The sequence below is a fragment of the Pristiophorus japonicus genome, chromosome 3 (assembly GCF_044704955.1).
Source record: "Pristiophorus japonicus isolate sPriJap1 chromosome 3, sPriJap1.hap1, whole genome shotgun sequence".
Classification (NCBI taxonomy): Eukaryota; Metazoa; Chordata; class Chondrichthyes; family Pristiophoridae; genus Pristiophorus; species Pristiophorus japonicus.
Window position 1 is genome coordinate 230,261,887 of NC_091979.1, and position 7,580 is coordinate 230,269,466.

At 47.6% G+C, this 7,580-nt stretch overlaps 1 long non-coding RNA gene across 2 annotated transcripts in view; it reads left to right on the forward strand.

Moving 5' to 3' along the window:
* The window catches only part of LOC139260158 (uncharacterized), a 32,018-nt gene extending 25,261 nt beyond the window's left edge, over window positions 1–6,757 (forward strand). The window contains exons 2-3 of one of the 2 annotated variants that reach the window (XR_011592724.1): window positions 807–916; window positions 5,261–6,757. This is a non-coding gene — a long non-coding RNA (uncharacterized lncRNA). Of the gene's footprint in view, window positions 1–806; window positions 917–1,806; window positions 3,870–5,260 lie in introns of those variants that run through there. The other variant, XR_011592725.1, reaches the window with a different exon arrangement.
* The last annotated feature ends 823 nt before the right edge of the window (window positions 6,758–7,580 follow it).

Consider the following 7,580-nt stretch of genomic DNA (forward strand, 5'->3'; position numbering starts at 1 on the left):
TCCCAGTGCAGTGCTGAGGCAGCGCCGCACTGTCGGAGGTGCCGTCTATCAGATGAGATGTTAAACCCGAGGCCCCGTCTGCTCTCTCAGGTGGATATAAAAGATCCCATGGGAACTATTTCAAAAAAGAGCAAGGGGGGGCATTCTCCCCGATGTCCTGGGGCCAATATTTATCCCTCAATCAACATCACTCAAACAGATTATCTGGTTATTATCACATTGCTGTTTGTGGGAGCTTGTTGTACACAAATTGGCTGCCGCGTTTCTACATTGCAACAGTGACTACACTCAAAGTGCTTCGTTGGCTCTAAAACGCTTCGGGACGTCCAGTGATTGTGGAAGGCGCTATATAAATGCAAGTCTTTTTATCACTAATAATGTAGCTGAAAAGATTTAGTTCCTGGTTTTCTTTCCGAGAGATGTGAACTTTTTGCAGAGACGCTGTATAACGAGTACTCTGCAATAGACAATCCGTGCACAGGGGCTGGTACCTATCCTAGTTGTAAAAAGTCAAAATGCTCTTGGTGTGAGGAGCATGCTCATTTTTCGGCTTTCCACTTGGGCTCCTAACCCGCACAAGGGGCAGAAATGCCCAGCGCCCTTGACTGATGGATTCTGTTTGTGACATTTCTGATTTGACGGATACAGTTGCCGGGAGTCACTTCGGATCCGAAAGAGCCGGGTTTCTCGTTCTGTGGGTGATAGAGTAGAGGCGGTGTCATTCTGTGCTCGTCAGATCTTATGTTGTCTTACCCCGCTGCCCCCCCCCCCCCCCCCCAATCTCATTGTGTTCCTTTCTTTCACAGTGCTGTGTGCCCAGGTCTCTGGTTAGGCTGCTCCAGTCTGACGGACAGCATGCCCTTGCTGAAATGCCTCCACACCTCGGGGACTGGCTGGCACTCTCTCCACATTCCAGGTACTCTTTCTGTTTGCTCGCTCGCTCGCAACTCGTGTGTCCGTTTGTCTGTCACGTCTTGAGTTTACAGGAAAAGTTCTGTGTTCTGTGACCTCTCCTTACCCCCAAGACCCGCCCGTTGAATCTCGATAATATCGCAACAGGTTGACGCACGTGGGTGTCATTTCTTTCATTTATAATCCTCTCTCTTGTCCTGCCGAGCGTAGACTTTCGACTCGTGTTTTTTTTTGTGAATGTAATCTTTTTTTAAATTGCCTGCTATCTTTGCCTACGAAGCAACACTTAAGAAGTATTGTCGGCTATAAAGAAGTTTGGGACAATCTGGGAATGCGAAATGCACTGTATAAATGCAAGCTCTACGTTTTATAAACTGCATGAGTATGGCACTTTTTCCAATTCTGGCACCGACCAGAGTTAATGACCAGTGAGATGAATCGGAGAATCACAACAGCGCAGAAGGAGGCCATTCGGTCCATCGTGCCTGTGCCGGCTCTTTAAAAGAGCTGTGCAATTAGTCCTACGCTCCCCTGCTCTTTCCCCACAAGCCCTGCAAATCTTTCCTTTTCACATGGCTCCGGTTGGGGTGGAATGTGGAATGTGGAATGTTTCAGTGTAAGGGGTGTCGCAGTTGTGTGGGGTGGATTGGTTGGGCTGGGTGCTCTTTACCTTTTCCGCCATTGTTCATTGTTGATAGGTTTATATGTAGCCTTCAGGGCTGCTGACCGAGGGCCGTACTGCTCTTTGTCGGCCAGCGTGGACACGATGGACCGAAATGGCCTCCTTCTGCGCTGTAAATTTCTATGTTTCTATCTATCCACTGCCCTGGTTTTGTGCTGTGGACTCAATCCCACTGGGAATGGGACTAAGACTGTCTACTCCTTTTCCCACAGGATCCTTGCGACCTGCAGACATTCATCCCCTCGGCCTGGACAGGGCTTGTACTCGTGTCCTGCTTCACCACTCTGCATTTTATTTTAATGTGCAGCATTTATCTCCCTTCGGGGATACAGGCCACAGCAAGTATCGCCCCTGATTACTAACTCGCGCCGGCAGAGAATTCTGGAGCAGCGTTTTTCAGATAGCCGGCTTCCACTTTTCAGTGAACAACTTCACTGCTGTGTCATAATGATCAGTCGGCATTGCTGCATTAAACGGATTGCAATACCTCAGTAGCCTTTATGTTTTAAAAGTAAATTGCCAGCCGCAAACACTTAAAATTCTGATGGGTAATGGGCTCTTATTAAAATGGTATAAAAGTTCATCCTGATTTAAAAAAAAAATACAACCTATACACCAGCCCACTCCACCCACCCCGTGCCCAGCCCCAGTAGATGGTCCCGCTGACGATGTCACACGGAGAATCTTGGCTGTGGGCTCGTGTCCTTCGGTTAACCCATGACATTGTTTGGGTGGGATCGCTGAGATGAGAAGCGAGGATTACCTGAGTTTTGGGCCGTTAAAGTGTTAGTGCCGCTTCAGCTTCAGTCAGTCCGGGGAGCAGTTAGCTGCTGCTGTTCTGGAAGGCTGCTCTCGCTGTGGATCATTGATTTGTGTTTGAGGACGTTACCTTTGATTGCAGTGTCAGCATTCCAACGGTGCTTTGATCTGGGGCGGGGGGAGGGTTCTGCCTAATTGCAATTTGCGTTGCCACGCGTTGGAATCCCTTAATATAGCGAAGAGCTGTGTGTCTGCTGTGTGTAAAAGAGATGCTCCCCACAGTACAGGTGCACAGCTGAGTGCAGGCGGACAGTCCATCCTCGCCTCGTCTACCGCACTCTGCAGCGCCAGCCAGCCAGCTGACAACGGTCGGATGGCTCACAGCAACTAATGGACGGAAATGAGCGGAATGGGCCCTGCTCGTTGGGACTCGCAGCCTCCCTATTAACAGTCGAGCCCAGCAATACTGCAGGGGAGAGCTCCCGTACACAGCTATAAAAAGGGAGGGTGACCCACGGCACTTGCAAAACACCACAAGATGCTCTGCCAAATATGACTGGGAATTACATAGAATTGTACAGCACAGAAACAGGCCATTCGGGCCAAGTGGCCTGTGGTTTATGTTTATGCTCCACATGGACCTCCTCCCACCCAACTTCATCTCGCCCTATCAGCATAACCCTCTATTGCTTTCTCCCTTGTGTTTATCCAGCTTCCCCTTAAATGCATCGATACTATTGACCGCAAACACTCCCTGTGGCAGCGAGTTTCACATTCTCACCACTTTCTGGGTGAAGAGGTGTCTCATGAATTCCTACCAGAATTTATTAGTGACTGTTATATTTATGACCCCTAGTTTTGGAAACATCTTCTCGACATCTACCCTATTGAACCCCTTCATAATTTTAAAGACCTCTATTCGGTCATCCCTTGGCATAGAGAAGAGACTCGGCCTGTTCAGTCTTTTCTAATTGGTATAACCTCGCACTTCTGGAATCACCCTTGTAAATCATTTTTGCATCTTCTCCGGTGCCTCGATATTTTTATAACATGAGGACCAGAACTGTACACAGTGTTCCCAGGTGTGGTCCACCAAGGTTCAGTACATGTTTAGCATCACCTCTCTGCTTTTCAGTTCTGGCCCTCTAGAGACCCAGTGCTGTGACTGCTTTTTTTATGGCAGCACCTCGGAAGGGGTTTCATATTGCGGAGGGCCCTGTGGCTCACTGAGGTTGGGTATCTATGCACTGTGCCAAGCAGTGCAGGCATTCAGGGTGATTTCTCACATTCACAGCTTGGGTTGGGCTGTTGAGGAATGGGACGACAACCAACATTCCCCATCATTGCTTGAGCCGCGCAACCTCGTTACTGGCTGTGCAGCCCACTAAAAATCTACGCATGCTCGTCTTAGTTATTTAACTTAAAAGCCGGCTCACCAGCCGCGCGGGACCCCCGGAGACGCCTGGAGTGCTGCGCGGGACCTCCCAGAGACCACAGAGTGCTGCGCGGGACCCCCCCCCCCCCCCGAGCGCTGTGCAGGACCCGTCCCCCGAGCGCTGCATGCCCCCCCCCCCCCCCCCCCCCCAGGAGCGTTGTGCGGAGACTCCCCAAGCGATGCGCAGAAACCCCCCCCCCCCGGATTTTCTTTTTTCTCCCTCCCCCGTTCCCTGGCTCTGTTTCTCCCTGTGTAAGCTGTTCATCTCAACACGCAGCACCTTCCCATTCACATCCCCAGGGGTGGGAAAGGGAGTCAGCGGATGAAGCATTCATTGAGACAGCTCTGTGATAGATGTTAGTGTGTCTCAGGGCTTTGTACAGCCTGAACAGTTAGCTACAGCAATCCCAATCTTGATTCCAACTCGTGCGAAAAGGATTAGGTGTGAGATGTAACCAGGAGGGGCCCTCCTCACACACCACCCTTCTCATTCGCACCTATCTCTCTCAACGGAAGACAGCCTGATGCACATCATCATTTTTGCTTGCATTTCAAAATTATATTTCTGCTTGATGGTAAAATATTCTGGATACTTTAGTGTTGCAGCTGCCAGATTGGCTCAATTGGTAGCACTCTCGCCTGAGTCAGAAGGTTATAGGCTAAAACATAAGAATTAGGAGCAGGAGTAGGTTAAACAGCCCCATTCAGTAAGATCATGGCTGATCTCCGACCTCAACTCTAATTTCCTGTCCGATTCCCATATCCCTTGATTCCCCATGAGTCCAAAAATGTACTGATCTCTGGTTCAAGCCCCACTCCAGGTCCTGGGCACATAGTCTGGGCTGACCGTTCAACTCCAGTACTGAGCGAGTGCCATGCTGTCAGAGTTGCCGCCGTTCTTTGGAAGGTGCATTAAGGTGATGTACTGCCTGCCTGTTCAGAGTTTGAGTGAAAGTTAAAGATCCCATGACACTATTTGACGAAGAGCAGGGAGTTCTCATGTTATAGCCCATGTTTTAACAAAACCAATATTAACTGCTAATTCATCTTATTCCTGTCTGTACTATCATTCTGTATGCAAATCGGCTGCTGCTTTTATCTACATAACAGTTGCCATAATTCCTTGGATACGAAGAGTTTCGTTGAGATACAATAATGTGCTGCATAAATGCAAGGCTTCCTTTTCCAGTCTGACCCCCAAACCCGCCACCTTTCCCACCAAAAACAAACCGGGCCAGCTGGAAATACTCAGCAGGTCAGGCAGCATGTGTGAAGAAAACAGTCCGTCTGTCCACATTGCCGGTCTCCTCGGGACCCGCCGAGTATTTCCAGCATTCTCAGTTTCCCTACCGATCAGCTTTTAAAGTCATAGCAATTGACTTGGGAGTTTACTGACCACGGTTACAATGAAAGGGTTTATTTTTTTTTTTACATTCTTTCATTTTTTAATATATTTTCTTTCCCTCCTCTAGGTATCCTTGTGCCATGCACCGTGCCCTGGCTGAGAGGGCAGCTGGGGAAACCTGCTGCAGGGCTTAGTGCTGTTGAGTGCTGTGCCCACGCTGGCTGTTTGAATGTATAAGTGCGGACCAAGGCAGCTCCCCTCCAACCTTTATTTTATGTTTCCACTTTGTTCATAAACGGCAGCCAGCACGGATTTGTTAAAGGCAAATCGTGTCTAACAAAGATGATTGAGTTCTTTGCTGAAGTAACGGAGAGGGTGGATGAGGGCAGTGCGGTTGAAGTGTATATGGACTTTGATCAAATGCCACATATTAGACTTGTTAACAAAATTGGTGCCCATGGGATTAAAGGGGCAGTGGCTGTGTGGATACGTAGTTGACGAAGAGACAGAAAAGCAGAGAGTAGTGGTGAAAGGTTGGTTTTTCGGACTGGAGGGAAGTATACCATGGTGTTCCCCAGGGGTCATTAATATATATGAAAAAGAGCAGTGGTTTTAATAATGACCTGGACTTGGATATACAGGGCGTAATTTCAAAGTCTGCAGATGACATAAAACTCAGAAAAGTAGTAAACCGTGAGGTGGATAGTAACAGCCTTCAGGGTACAGTACGGTAGCACAGTGGTTATGTTACTGGACCAGTAATCCACAGGCCTGGAGGAATGATCTGAAGACACGAGTTCAAATCCCAACACGGCAGCAACTGGGGAATTTAAATTCAGTAAATAAATCTGGAATGAAAAGCTAGTATCAGTAATGGTGACCATGTAACGACTGGATTGTCGTAAAAACCCATCTGGTTCACTGATGTCCTTACCCGGTCTGGCTTATATGTGACTCCAGATCCACAGCAATGTGGTTGACTCTTAACTGCCCTCTGAAATGGCCCAGCAAGCCACTCAGTTAGAGGAAATTAGGGATGGGCCATTAAATGCTGGTCTTGGCAGCGATGCCCACATCCTGGGAATTAAGTTTAAAAAAACAAGGATATAGACAGGCTGGTGAAATCTGCATACCCGTGGCAAAAGTTTGAAGTGCATTTTGGTAAAGAATGAGAGGAGGCAATATAACTTAAATGATACAATTTTAAAGGCGGTTCAAGAACAGAGAGACATAGGTGTTCATATACACAAATCGTTGACGAGTTGAGAAGGGTGTTTAAAAATGAGCCTGCTCCACCATTCAATGAGATCATGGCTGATCATCGACCTCAACTCCACTTTCCTGCCTGCTCCCCATCTCCCTTGATCCCTGAGAGTTGGCAGTTCTTAGGATGGGAGGAGGTGGAGAGATGGAGAAGCAAACCATATAAATTGGATGGATTCATGCCCTGTCTCAACCAAATTTTCAATGTATTTCGACATCTTTCCATTGTGTGCCTTGCTAAGCAATGTAACTTTGGTTATTGTAATCCAGGTGACTCCATGTTGATCCATCTCAAGCACTTTCATGGCAATCTTTTCCATTGTTGATACTTCAAGAATGTAGAACATTTATTTTAATAAATAAAAAAATGTATTTTATTAAAAAAAAACTTTATTTACTTTATAAAACCTCTATTTACTTTTTAAGACACTTTTCCCTGTCCTCGAATGTATTTGGGGACTCCAGGTTTCTTTTCTACCCCTTTCCCCAGCACCAGGCACTGTTCCTCCTCGGCCAAGAGCATGTGAATCACTCCAGAATGCTGTTCTGTAGCCTTTTGCTCCGAGATGTTTGAAATAAGCTGCAGTAATCTGCCGCCCAGTTAATTGATGGCAGGCCTGGTTCTCCTGGTGGTAGTGATGGCTGATGCCATGACAGACTAACCAGCATCAGGAAGTCATCCAGACTCCCATCTAGACTCATCTTTTGTTTCCTAACTTGTCCCATTACCATCTCATTTCTGCCCATCATCCCTTTTGTCTTTTAATCTCTCCTGCTTTCCGCCCTATCACAGACCTTGTTCTTTCCTCCCCTGCCCCTACACTTCCTTAAGAATCTGTTGCATCTCGAACTTTTCCAGTTCTGAGGAAGGGTCACAGATCCGAAACGTTAACTCTGTTTCTCTCCACAGATGCTGCCTGACTCGCTGAGATTTCCAGCACTTTCTGTTTTTATGTCAGGAAGTCAGTGTCTTGCGGCACAGAGCACTGCTAACCCTCGTCACCTATTTAGTGTTTTTCCGACCTAACCACCGTAAGACCAAAGGTGTTGCCTTGGGAATTGCAAAATGAGGGGGCTAAATTGAGAAAGCTGAGTGAAGGGTCAAGGCCCACAGTGCAAGGTATTGCCTCATAAAGTTATTGTGGTTGGGTAAATCCAAGCCGGAGTTTTAACCCTGTAGAAGG